This window comes from Carassius auratus, unplaced genomic scaffold, assembly GCF_003368295.1.
Source record: "Carassius auratus strain Wakin unplaced genomic scaffold, ASM336829v1 scaf_tig00215410, whole genome shotgun sequence".
NCBI lineage: Eukaryota > Metazoa > Chordata > Actinopteri > Cypriniformes > Cyprinidae > Carassius > Carassius auratus.
This window is the reverse complement of record NW_020528076.1, coordinates 1,147,671-1,162,172: the sequence shown is the minus strand read 5'-3', so window position 1 is coordinate 1,162,172 and position 14,502 is coordinate 1,147,671. Positions and strand designations below refer to the sequence as shown.

Sequence of the window (14,502 nt, the reverse complement as noted above, 5' to 3'; positions counted from 1 at the left end):
ATGCTTAAAAATAAGTAAATAAATGTAAAAACATTAGACCTTGATGTGAAGGTATTTTTTGATAGTCTACAAGGCTAGAATATTATTCTGGATGGGTTTAAAGCATCACATTTGACTTAAGGGCAGTGATGAAGTGTTTACTCACTGGCAGTTTGAGACGTTTTCTAAGTTTCACATTTTCCACTGTAAATCTGATCCTTGAAATTTTGTATCTTACCCCATCCAGTCCACAGAGAAGCATTTTATTCGGTCCAAATCACATACTAGATCAGATTTACAGAATGGTGTGATGTTTGTCATGCCTCGTTACTCAACAGCATTTCATTCCCTCTGGTGAGCTGCAGTTGCTGTGATGTTGTGCTGTGAAACCGGAGATGTGTGTATCTGTGCTGAGGCTCACTCACTACTCTCCACGGCTTTCACAAACTTAGGCACAATTTCCAGCTAGGCTTACAGCTCTTCATGGGGTTAAATCTTCCCGGACACAAGATGAAACTTTATTCTCTCTCTCTCTCTCTCTCTCTCTCTCTCTCTCTCTCTCTCTCTCTCTTTTCCTCTCCCTCTTCTTTTCTCTTTTCTTTTTACCTGCCTGACCCTGGCCTGCAACAGGGAATAACACGCACTGTATACTCCAATTCAAGGCTGTGTTTGAGAAGTGTTTTAAAAGCGTGTTAGTGTGGACTGTCATTGTGCTGTGAGAATGGAAGAGCTTTGTGGAATGCTGTTGTGCCATTTCAGATCTAGCTTTGAATCTTTGAGGTCCATTGAAAGCCACAAGGATGTTTGTAATGTCACACATTGTGAATCTGGTAAACAACCATGTTAAATATTGATTAATCTACTGTTGTTCATGAAAAGTTCATGCAGTCAACTTGCTGTATACTAAAGCCCACATAGCATGAAAGTCAATATTAGAGATATTTCAAGTTTATATTAAAAAAGTATTTTGTATATTGTCTAGTAAGTTTTAGTATTTTTTTTCCTCACAGCTTTTAGGCCGTTCTACTGGTACAACTTTATTTATTTTTATTAAAGGGCTCTGTGGATTACTTGATTCTGATTGGTCAGTCACGACATTCCGAGGTATGTTATCCTGTTTTTTTCTTTGTGGAAGCTTTGCATTTGTTTAGCTAATAAATTATAAAAACTTGATTCAGGATTGTTTACAATTATCGCTGTCTTGCTCTTGTTTCATACAAACGCAGCTACTGCCATTTTGCTATAATGTTTTGTACGCTGTAATGGATTGTAAGAGATCTAACGAACTCAAAAAGATTTTAAAACATTTTCGTCTTAAATTTTTCCATAATATTGGAAAAATATCACCATAATATTATTATTTTTTTGGTGAAATGTTGTGTAATAAGTGGTTTGACTGCACCATTTCCCTTAAATGTACCTCTAGTGTGAACTTGCCGCTTGCTCGCAACTGCTGTCTTCATGGAAGCTTTGCGTTCAAATACTTCAACTCAAATCAATATTTTACGTCTAATAAGTGGGATAATGTACATTCAGCAGGTTGTTATTGCAGGATAAACTCAGACAGGCTGAAACATATTCATTTAAATCATATTCAATAAATGTTAATGTCCAATTAAATTTAAGTTACATCTAATGATCAGCTGAAATTGTACATTCAATGGTGAAACATATGATAACACACACACAAACATGTTAAAAATCTCACTAAAAAAAATCTACTCAATATCCTATTGATTTTTGGCATGAAGTAAAAATAATAATAATTTCGACCCATTCAATGATTTTTGGGCTATTGCTAAAAATATGCCCCAGTAACTTAAAGGGATCTATCTACAATCTCAATTAGGAGTGTCAATGGTCCACTTGAGAGATAGGCGGCGGTAATGCACTCATAAATCTGTGATCCACCATAATGCAAGAAGAATAAGAATAATGCTTCACACGCTTTTTAACGGTTGGGACATTGCGTGAATCAGAGGTGAAAAAAACACTTTATAAATACTGTTCAGTTTCTTGCATAGACAGATCGTTTTGCGTCTTTACACATCAATGAATTGTCATGAGCTGCAGGGTTTAATTTGGATTTGTCTGTGCATGTTTACTCTCATAGATTCGGTTACCATTTGCCATGCATTGTACGACTGAGAGACTGCAACGACTGAAGCTAAAAATCATAATTTGTGTTCTACTGAAGAAACAAAGTCACCTACATCTTGGATGCCCTGGGGGTAAGCAGATAAACATCTAATTTTCAATTTTGGGTTAACTATCCCTTCAAGACTGTTTTTTTGGTCCAGGGTCACACACACACACACACACACACATAAAAATATCCTGTGTCTAACACTACACCTACATCATCCGCTGGACGCCACTCTCTTGTGAACATGCGTACGGCAGTTAAGATAGAGATTATGGTTTTTGACGTTTTAAATATGGATATTATTCTTTCACAAACAGATCGCTTTGTTTTAGATGGTCTTTATTAACCTTTATTATTTTTAATATAACTCCAACTGTATTTTTCTGAAAGAAGAAACTCATATACACCTAGGATGGATTGAGAATAAGTAAATCATGGCATAATTTTCATTTTTAGGTGAACTATCAACAACAACTAACTAACAATAAAAATGTTTAATGTATTAATGTTAGATAAATGGTAATTTCAACATTTAGCAAACATAAACTAGCAGTGAACAATTAATGTTAAAAAATATATAAAATATAAATACTGTAACAAATATACAGTATTGCTCATTGTTACTTAATGATAGTTGTTAGTGTATTAACTAATTGGACCTTACTGTGTGAAGTGTTACTATTATTATTATTATTATTGGACTTTAGTGTGACCTTAAAACTAGATATGGAAGAGATCATAAACCCGGACAATAAACATTCTAGAAAGCATCTAGTTCCTTTTAGAGCGAATTCAACTCCATTCCCCAACAGCACTCAGAATACAATCAATAATTGACTCAGATTTTTACTAGCTCTTCTGTCCTGCTCATAGTGTATTTTGCTTTGTTGATGTTTCTGGTTTGGCCATGGTTGAAGATGCGAGGTGTAAATGAGTAAACGTCTTGCTCAACTGTAGTCTCTCTCTTGTCTTCTGGTCTCCGTGTTTCTCTTAATCGACGTACTATAAACACTCTGTCAATCTCAACAAGCTTGTAATCATGTAACGCCATGCTGAGCTTTTGCTCTGCTGCTGTTTCTGTCTTTCTTACGTTTCCTTTTTTATGGTGTTCTGGAACACTTGTCCTGCACTTGTTTCAAAACCATAGTCAAGCAACACAAAGCGACCTCTATTGACAAATCCAAAATTTAGAGCCTAGCTTGTGTGTGTAAAACGCTTAATTTAGTCTGTTTTGTAAGTAATTTTGTTTATTTTTCAAACAGAATGATTGCATGGTGGGTGGCCACAGTAACTTGTAATGCTGGTCTGAAATCTCTCTTGTGTCTCTGCGGATGCTGTCAGGACCCATTCCACTCCCGCCGAGTGGAAATAGCTATTTTTTTTCACAGATCTCAACCATTGTACACTTACAAAATGCTCTCTGGTCTGCATCATGTACGTTTAGGGCTTTGTTTCTCACACTTAAAAGTTAAAATGTTAGTAAATTCAGGATTTCTATGAATCAATTGAGAGGTACACAAGATAACGAACATGTCACGAGTTGGTTAGAAGCTGAACATGTCACATTCTTGTGGTCTGTAGTTTAGCAGCACAGCTGTGGTTTTGTGTTTTCTCTCACTTGTTAACACAAAACAGTCCATTCACACTCTTTCACACAAACACATAAACAGACACAAACACTTGTATGAAGCGGACACTGCTGCCCTTTTGAACAGGCTGGATAATTGGCCCCATTCAGTCACCGTGTGTGTGTGTGTGTGTGTCTGTGTGTGTGTGTGTGTGTGTGTGTGTGTGTGTGTGTGTGTGTGTGTGTGTGTGTGTGTTAGTATCTCCTGTCTGTACTGTATATAGAGAGCAGAGGATGTGGAGAAGGAAGTGATGGGCTGTTTCATGCCTCTTTATTATTGAAGAATACCTTTGATTTCTCTAAAAACCTGTCTGTGTGGGGGAGACAAAAGGGAGACGGAGTTCATTGTCTGAGTTTTCTCCAATTGCAGATGTATTTTACAAATTGAAACAATTTATACAAAAAATATTTACATACTTATGTAATTAATTACATATTCATATTCATATTTTATTTCACTGTGTGTGTGTGTGTGTGTATATATATATATATATATATAAAATAACTTGTTGTAATTTTTTTTTTTTCTTACAGGTAAATCTGGAGGACCTGGAATGAAAAAAATACTGACACATTACACACACAATTAATTTAACTTTGGATATGTTTGTTTAATGTATAAACCATCTATTGTACAAGCACTAAAGTATATCACACAGGAATATGGTGCATGTGAAGATTAGTCATCTTTCACTTAAAAATATATTTTCATGTGAATTGGAACAAATATGCATTTTGATGTCATGCAGTCAGGTCAGACAAACACTGTGATAATATCAGACAGACAGACAGGAGATGAAGTCACATCAAGTAGAGATGGTCACAGTCTGTTACCATTTGCCATGCATTGTACGACATTGAGTCACAGCCGCTTCCGGACTTAAATGTATGGAAAGATGCTGTTTTTTTTCTCTCTCTCTAGCACCTGAAAGACACAAAGGTATACATTGTTCTCTGAATATAGATGCAACTTATAGTAGTTGCCATTATGTAAGTGTGAGAATGTGTGAAAGATAGAACCGTACCCAGGATCCCTTCCTTCTCCAGTTCCTCTTCTGTCGCCATCAGACGACTGTATTTGTCCATTTTCTCTCAACCTCTCAGCCCGCCCAGTTTGAGAAAGGATACACCAGACCCTACAGCCTTTAAACGCACACATACTGTAAATGGTCAGGTCAAGAAGAAAGAATCTGCTCCTAAAAATTTCATTAAACCTGAAAGTTTTTGGATTAAGAAAATGCTAAACAAATCAAACTAAGAATTAAATAAGATTTTCCATTTCAGTAATTATTATACTAATCAAATCAGCTAAATTCTGACATTCATGTTAATTAAAAAAAAAGAAAAAAAAAAAACATTTTTCTTTGCACTTTTTGTGCAAATCATCCTATAATAGCATAGCTTTTAATGAAAAATGTTCTACTTAATTAGAAAAATTATTGGTCTCGGGTCTTTGAACTCTGTCATACATTTGGTTTGTGTTCAGCAACACATTTAATCTACAGTATGATAAAAATGTAATTTCATGAGCTGCATCAGTTGTTTGGCTGGTATGTTCATTGGCACATATTCAGGAACTAAATGAATCTGATTTCAGGCTTAATAAAAAGACTTAATCAGAGACTAGTACATGCACACATACAGCTAAGAAATGAATTCCCTAAAAAAGATAAAAAAAGAACTGTCAACCCACCCAATCATTTATGTTGCATTGACTGGGCAGTGGATTTCTAGTTCCCAGCACACTTTGCATAGGGAGAGACCAGGAAAATAAATGATGAAATGAAGTGCTGTTCGATGTGTTTTTGGTAAAGGGAAAGACATATTAAAGTTTTTTGTTTAGTTATTTTTTGACATTTAAAAGAGTTTATGTTTATGTTGATTTTTGAGGTTACCTTTATGGTGAAGTATATACTCATGTAGCTATAGGCTACATGAGCTGTAACTGTGCTAATGTCATGAGAAAATTTTTACTTGATCATTACTTGCATGCTACAAGAATCTTACTTAGTATTGAACACGTGTTGGCTTTTACCTTTTCATAAGAGTACATATGGTAATTAAAATAAAAAATAAAATAAATCAGTTTGAGGGTCAGCACGTGATTTACACAGACTATATTGTCAGCATTTCTACACATCACAATCAAACGATCATACAACATTTATGTGGATGTATGACAGCTATTGGAAACCTAAGCACAAGCTCTACTCTTCCCCACATTGGTAACCAAAAAAATCAAAAACAAACAAAAAACATTTTATGTTGTTCGAACTCTTTTAAATGTTCAAAATAACTAATCATTAAAAACTTAAACTCTAGCAGGTCTTTCCTATTTCATAAAAATGCAGAAAACTCTGCCCAAAGGCAAAAGTCTGAACAGCAACAACACTGGTTGGATCAACAGGAGTGAATTATGTTTAGGGAAAGTTCAATGAAACTGGTGTGATCTCATTATATTAGCGTGAATTTTACTCATCAGTACATTTAACTTAAACTTAATTAGACCCTCGTATATGTCCACCAATTCATCTGAGGATTTGTGACAGACAGATATTACCTCATACTTCCCACGTCACTAGAAGACAACAAGAAAAGGATTTTAAATGTTTATTTTAAACATTGGCAGTACTTGTTTTGGGTGAACGTGGAAGTAACTTTTGTGCTGTTTCCTTTTTTACCTGGATACAAAAACAGTGACTGCAGAAGAAAGTGCAGGGGATGGAGATGTCAAACTGAAGGATCTGCAGTTTAAAGTGCACTATATTATCCTATGTCATCGGAATCTTAAAGGAGAGCTGAAGCATGAAAGTTTTTAGTTCCTGCTTATTTCTCAAGCAAAAATGTCCAATAATGCTGGGGTTGTGGAAATTAAGGGAGAAACATTTATCTAAACATGCAATGTCGACATAGGGGCCACCATGTGAGAAGACCCACTCCATGCAGAATAAAACAGCTTTTTCTAAGCCACTGATATAACTGAAGGCCATCATATTAAATATCCTTTTCAAAAGTACTATTAATTTCTTTAGGGATACATTTTTTTTTAAGTAGAAAAGGTAACCTGGGGCACCTCTAAATCTGTATACCTTTGATTTTTCTAAGATTTCAATATAGGTTGGATTCAATTAAAAGGTTAAAACAGAGTCATCTCACATAGAATGAAACGTGTGACTCAGTACAAGCTGCTACTGTTCTTGAGAGTAGCTCCCAGTAGGATTTCTATGATAACAGAGACGTGTGGAATCTTTTACAACAGGTCTGAGGTCAGTGAGATGACAGCAGAGTGCAGAAGATTGGCTGGAATCTTGTTTAACCTCTTGTCTTTGAATCCCACAGGGTTTTTTATTTGGTGTACAAGGATGGGCTGATTGATCCTGTGGCAACCTCACTTAACATGACTCGGAACCCTTTTTTATTCTGATATTTAATGTGTGAGCTCAAATAAAATGTAACATCAGTGATGTTTCACTGTGCAATACAGCTAAATACTCTTTAAAATGGCAAAACATTAAGCTCCTTTACATTTATCACCTTCTTTCTTGTCTTCGGCATGGGCAGGTGTAGGAGCCTCAGACACTGATTCATTCCTCTGCTCATCCTCCTCCTCCTATCTATTAAGGCTGTCCTTGTACTCCAGGTAATGAGCCATGAAGAAATCAATGCCGACAAAAGACACGCAACCTCTGTTGTGCATGTGTGTATTAAAGCTTAGTTATAATAACAACCTTCATGTTCTTTGACTTATGCTTGTGTATTTTGTATTGCATGTGTAATCACCTAAGTACTGTATCCATATTGGTTTGGTCAGTGCATCGAAGTTTTGCAGCATTGGACTGAGATGCTCTCTGATCCACTTCAGAGCTGTTGTGATGGACAGAGCTTGTGCTCGATTTCTCTGTATTGTATTTGGAAAAGTAGTCAGAAAGTTCTGTTGAAAAGGGAGTCATCTCGTTCAAGCACTCCCAAAAAACATTGAGCTCAAGCCTACAGTCGGCCTGTTCTTTGTCCCAATGTAAACTGTCATAATTTCTAAACGAAAACAGCAGCACTCAATTGCAATATGGCCACCATGCCAGAAGGCATCATTTACTTACTTTGCAAACAGAGCGATAGAGATAAGGCAAGCAAATGGAGAATGAGACAGAGAGTGATCTGATGTTCACACATAGTGGTTGGTTGCTGAAGCACGTGAGTCACAGTCAGGGGCGTCATGGACTCTTTTTTTTTTTTTTTTTTGGGGTGGTACTCATCATGCTTGTCATATGACACACAGCAGCCAAGAGTCATATACTGTAAATATATATACAGTACACACTGAAGGCATCAAAAAGATGAATTAACACATGTGGAATTATACATGGAATTATATACATAACAAAAAAGTGTGAAACAACTGAAAATATGTCATATTGTAGGTTCTTCAAAGTAGCCACCTTTTGCTTTGATTACTGCTTTGCACACTCTTGGCATTCTCTTGATGAGCTTCAAGAGGTAGTCACCTGAAATGGTCTTCCAACAGTCTTGAAGGAGTTCCCCGAGAGATGCTTAGCACTTGTTGGCCTTTTGCCTTCTGTCTGCGGTCCAGCTCACCCCAAACCATCTCGATTGGGTCCATGTCCGGTGACTGTGGAGGTCAGGTCATCTGGCGTAGCACCCCATCACTCTCCTTCTTGGTCAAATAGCCCTTGATGCCTTCAGTGTGACTCTACAATTTTCATAGTCATGAAAATAAAATTATATATATATATATATATATTGATATAGGCTTATGTTTTGTTTTTTTATTTTTTTTTATTTATTCTAAATATTCCCAAAACTGTTAACTATATCATGAGATGTCTCGATTCTCATTTGTCTCGAATGCATTTTGCACCTTTATAGATTATGTTAGTTGATCTATAATGGGCAATGGGCAAAGTAGCCTACAGTAAATAGTGCAATTTATTAACTACACATAAAAACCTCTCTTTTTACTAAAGTACCGGATATGGGTGTCATGCCATAAAACATTTTTAATATGACTGACTTTGTATTAAATGTGAAATAAATTAAAAAATATGTTGTAATTTAATAATTATAACACTTTCATTGTACAAAAAGAAAACAGAACATTTACATTATCAAAGAACATTTTAAGCACTCTCAAAAACTCTCATTATAATCACTAAAGCTGTTTACAATGTGAAATCCTATTTACATCGTAGGCACATCTACTCTTTGTTGTTTCTGATGAGAGAATTCGTCAGAAAGCAGAATTCCTTCAGAGCAAGAGAGCAAAGCACAAACTGAATGCCTCTGATTGGTCATTGCATTCATAAACTCAACAGAATCGTGTGTGATTGGTTACAATGTGCAGCACTGTAAAAACGCATGTGTCTCTGGCTCAGCACCAGCCAGCGAACGCAGATTTGAATTTAGCAGCTGATGCTGTGCAGCACTGCACATTCTAATCACACCAGTGTGATTGTATGAAATCATTAAAAAAATTCTGCTATTATTGTCTTTTGGTAGCTGCATTCAATATCCACTTGGCTCAAAAATCTGAGGGGGCATGTGCATGACGCCTCTGGTCAAAGTACAAATGCACACGCTCTGCTACTTTAATTGTTCTGTGCTGTCTGTGTGTGCATAGGTATGTGGACCTGCTGTGACCTAAATTCATCATTGTGTCACTGTCTCTACAAATTTCTGCTGTGAACAGCATGGTGCAAACGGCACACGTTGAAAGGTTACAGGGCAATGAGGTTCCAGTTCCTTATAAACATCAAAACAGAGACACTCAGATCTGATAGCCATCTTGTTTGCTTAATAGCAATGCTAATTTAATTAGGATACTTTAGAGCTACCAGCTGTTATACACATAAAGTTCATGGGACAAACTGGTAGCTGCTCTGAAAAGTAGGAAAAAACTTGTTGATGACTTCTGAATATACATACCTTTCCTCATTTCTGATGATGCAGTACACTTGGGTCTGAACTGCTGTCAATCCTCTTCTGTCAAACACCTCTCTCATAGGGATTTTACTAATCACTGGAGTAGATATAGGAGAGCCTGGAAAAAATAGTTTGCCTGAAAAAGACCAGTAGGCAGTTATTGATGGGAGTTCATTATGTTGGTCTGTAATTATGAGGGTCTGATCTGAACTAAATCAATACTGACTTCATTCTGGTGGATTAACAAGTAAACTGGAGAAGACTCAATGACAATTGTCATTTATAATTGTATAATTATAATTCTTAGATAAAATGTTAACAGCTGCTACTGTATATCTCAAAAGCAATAATTATTTGATTTGTCCAACCAGATAACCATAGATATCATCTGGCTTCTGCCAAAAAATCTCGTTATATCTTCCGCGGGACCCCGTTGGACCTGTAATATTCTGCGGCTTCGTTCTTCAAGTTGTAAAACCCCTGGTCTTCTTTTGATACTGTTCTATGGCTCAAGAATCATTTATATGACATGGTTGTTTGGTTTATGACAGAATTTGTTCTTTACAGTCCTTTGCTGTCATGTGCGCGTCACCGCAGGCTTTGTTTACGGTCTGCGGTTGCTCGGCAACCTCAGATGTAACACCGCGAGAACAGAGACTAGTGTTTCTCTTTCATAACGCATTTAATTGGAATAAGTACAATATCCATCTTGAAGCTGTTGTGGCCTCCATAAATATAACAGGACCCTCCATTCCTCTTGAGGTTAAATGATGAATATTTTCGCGACCTCTTGTTCCCAAACCTTTAAAAGACTTTTAAATTAAATTAATGATAAATCTGATAAAGCATTATTAAACTTAATTGATGGGGGGGGGGGACTACATGCACTCGCAAACGTGAGCAAAGTGAGTGAAGAATAAGCACCATTATTCGTCGCATGATCGCATCAACAATTAATATAAAATAAAACTGTTTTATAGTAGCCTAATGTATTTTTAATTGTTTTAACCATTTTTATTTTGTTACAGAAAAAACATGACCCAGCTTCAATATGTTATTCAAAATAGGCCTATATGACCGTAATATGATTTAGATCTCAGTGTCAGGTTGTTGATTAAAGGTTTCACGGAACCGTTGTGTGATATTAGCAGCGCCGCCGTTCCCACTACGCGCATGACGCACTGTGCGTAGGGCACCAAGTGCTGAGGGGGCAACAAAAATAGCCTATTTTTTTTTAATGGCGGTATTATTTCACTAGCCTATAGAAATATTAGCCACATTTTAGCCATGTATATGTAACAAAAAAGGGGGAACAAGAAAGATATTTAATAATTGCTCTAGTCTAGAAAGTAACGCGGTAACTGCGGTCAAAATGTGGACGTTTTCGTACTGAATGAACAAAATGACAAAAACGAGGTTCTTAATAAAGAAAAAGCATTTTACAAATAAAACGATGCTATAGGCCTACTACTACTATAGCCTACTTATAACCTAATAATCATAATAATGTAGGCCTAAGAAGCCTATTAGACTACTTGTCGAAAATAAAAGTATAATAATAATAATGCATTATTACATTTTGTTATTATTAGACTATTTGTATAAATGTTACGTAATAAAGTGTAGCTAAATCTGCGCGCTTGAGTCGCTACCATTAAAATATATTTGTTTGCTTCTCTGTTTGGATGGCATGAATGGCAGGTCGCCACTGGCCAGTGTAATGTTAACCGAGGCTTCTATTTTATATAAAATATAAAAATCAATCTGCCTTACAATCTGTTAAAGCTAGCATTAATGGCAATTTATATGTTGTTTATTCATTTTCAAACTTTGAAATATTTGAAAACAAAACGCATATGAATTAGCTACTGAAACTGAAGTTAAGGCAGGCAATTATCAGATAAATGTGATCATTTAAATGGTTTGGGAATTTTTTTGTTGTTGTTGTTGATGACATTAAAAAAATACACTAGGCTAAGAGAAATCTAAAAGGAAAATAAACATTTGTTTTATATGATTATTAGCTCAATTCACTCTGACGTCTATGCAATTAGTTAGCTACTCTTTATAATTACGCAGTTTTGCAAAGTACAATACAAAGTAGTAATTTATTATTTTAAGAAAGCCTACTATTTTATTGTTTCATGTAGCTAGCTATAATTTAATTTGATGTAAAAACAAAACAAAAAAATCAAACACTCTCTCTGCGTCTTTTAAATCTTGCTTTTATTTGGTTTTCTACATGATATTTAGCCGTGTGTGCGTGGGCTCTTAAATGATTTTACCATTTACCAGTGTAAATTAATTAAGCACATAAGGATATTTTTTTAAATGTTTTGATTTAGAAGTTCAAAGAGTGATTTATTAAATATTTATTTTGCCAAAAAACATCAGATTTTTTCCGCAGATAACTGTTTTAGACGGTGGTTCATGTATTTGCTCATGGAGTATTTTTTAAGGAGTTTTTACGTTCTCTATCCTTTTTTTTTTTTTATATATATATATATATATATTTTGTTACCATTTAGCATATAGGCCTGTTACGAGTAATAGTGAGAAATATTTTACATTGTATTTGACTACATATAATGTTTTGCGTTAGGTAATTCTCACAAAATTTTAAAGTAGGCTATTCGTTTGCGAAAATATTATTTTCTGTGCCTCAAATGAACTTTTGTTGCTGTTAGTTCTGTAAGGCAAACGTCCTTGTCCAGATTAACGAAGGAAAAGGACTAAGGTTTTAATTTTTCCCCGTTACATGCTCTACTCTTAGATTGGTTATTAAAAGAAACGTTAAAGGGACATTTCAACATAGGCTAATCTTATTGGTATAGGTACTGAGACCATTAGCCTATTTACGTGGAACAATCTGGAGTATAAACAATCTGTTTCTCCTTTTTCCGAATTAAACGCCTGTGAGACTGTGTGGCATGCGCCTCTGCTCGCGACTAAAGTTAGGTTCACGCGGAGGTCAGTCGCTTCGATCAGGACAGGAAGTCATCGATAGGGCACCAGAATCACTGACGTCACGGATCAGAGCGCGTTTCATTGGTTTTGCGCTTGGCTGGGTTGTGCAGATGGGGCATACGCAAACAATATCTGACACACCATAATATGCTTGCTTAATCATAACCGAGCCTTCATCGTATTTCCTCATTGAGCAAAAGAATACGATTTTAAGAAGAAACTGTATCAATTGCCTAAAGGGAAAACACTGTAAACTTCACAGAAATCAAGTAGGATGCATTCCATTAGCGTGATTCAAATCTCTAATGCAATGTACGCGGAATGCGTCACATCTAAATGATGAACAAGTGCGAAAACACTTATGAACCTAAATAAAGGTTCAGATCTGACCTAGGTAAACTTCACTTTACAGAACATTAAGATTCACAAAAAAATCACGTGGTCATTGGAGAATAATTGTTTTCAAATAAATTTCTAGATTTAATTAATTTTAAGCAGATATCTAAACACAGACTGTGCGGTCACCTCGCATGTTACTCTCGCTACCAGCCGGCCGCGTCTGCGCACTCGACTTCAGTCTACAAGCATTCTGAAAACATTTCTTTTCTTTTCAGATATTATCCCGCCTAAGAGAACACACAAATTTTGCACTAAAAACGAGTCGCAGAATTCAGGTAAATTGCCTAAAAACTACAGACAAAATAAACAATTTTATAGCTTACTATCAAACATTGTGATCTATAATTCATAATTAACAATGCTGAATATAATGCTAAACTTAAGACTGTAAATATATTATAAATATGTAAATTGACATGGCCTTCGTGTATTAAGAGTCATCCAATTTCTTTCATTTGATTAAGAATGTTTATTGACTTACATTTTGGAGAGGATACATCCATAGACACTTCCTTTAGGACAATCCGGGCTTAAACTATGTGAAAAAGACAATCCAAACTCATATCTCCAGATCTATATAGCCTACTGCATAAGAGAATCATATAAGAGAGCCACTAGTGACCCAATGAAGAGAATCGTAAAACCCTGCTATGCTTTGGCTAAAGCACCCTGTTTAAACAGACCTGTGCCTGTTGGGGCGACCGCTGGACCCTGTGAAGGAGTCCGGGCTTTTCAAGAAAGCTGGAAACATCCACATTGTCAAGACATGTGACTGCCAGTAGGTCAGACACTCCGAGACATATTTGTTTTCTGTTTTGTTCCTCCTTGCAGACCTTCATGGAGTCTCAAGCAATGTTTCCACATTTATATTATTTTGTTATGATAAAGTTCTGGCAGGTAAATTTAATGTTATTTAAATATTCATTCGTGTCAAGCACATACCATCTCGTGCTCAGGCACTTGTTGCTTTTTTATCGCTTAAGGCCATAACTGCGTTTTTGTCCTGTCAGCATAATACATTTTGACATAAGGCATGTGGATCATATCAAACACAGAATATAGCCTAATGCACTTTACGTCACGACCAGAGCTTTCACCAAAAGCTACATTTGCATTCAAACTTTTTAATTGCTTGGAGAAAGGGCCATTTCTTAGCGTGTCTTAAAGCCGTCAGATGCATCGCCTGATGCCCTGATCAGTGCTTTCAGAGCTGCGCACTTGCCCATTCATGTTTTCAAACTTTGCCAGGTGTCCTCTGAATGAACACCAATAGATTGTTATTATTATTATTTTATTTTCATTTATTTTTTTCAGTTTGTGTTTCATCCTGAATTAATACGACCACGAGCACTCAGTGCGGAATTCCTTGCCATTAATTGAAGAGTTGTTTTATAACTTTGGCTAATAATTGAGCTTGTTTATAATAATTTTGCGTGTTTATAGCGTG

The 14,502-nt window shown here is 35.9% G+C and overlaps 1 long non-coding RNA gene across 2 annotated transcripts; it reads right to left on the bottom strand.

The window, feature by feature from the left end:
* Positions 1 to 4,342: 4,342 nt before the first annotated feature.
* Positions 4,343 to 14,502, bottom strand: LOC113094603 (uncharacterized). 2 transcript variants are annotated; one of them, XR_003288132.1, is made up of 4 exons: positions 13,537 to 14,502; positions 9,693 to 9,825; positions 4,778 to 4,895; positions 4,343 to 4,677 (listed from the first exon to the last, which is right to left on the bottom strand). It is a non-coding gene; the product is annotated as an uncharacterized LOC113094603 (long non-coding RNA). The 2 variants fall into 2 exon arrangements; XR_003288133.1 differs by lacking the exon at positions 13,537 to 14,502 and adding an exon at positions 10,129 to 10,286.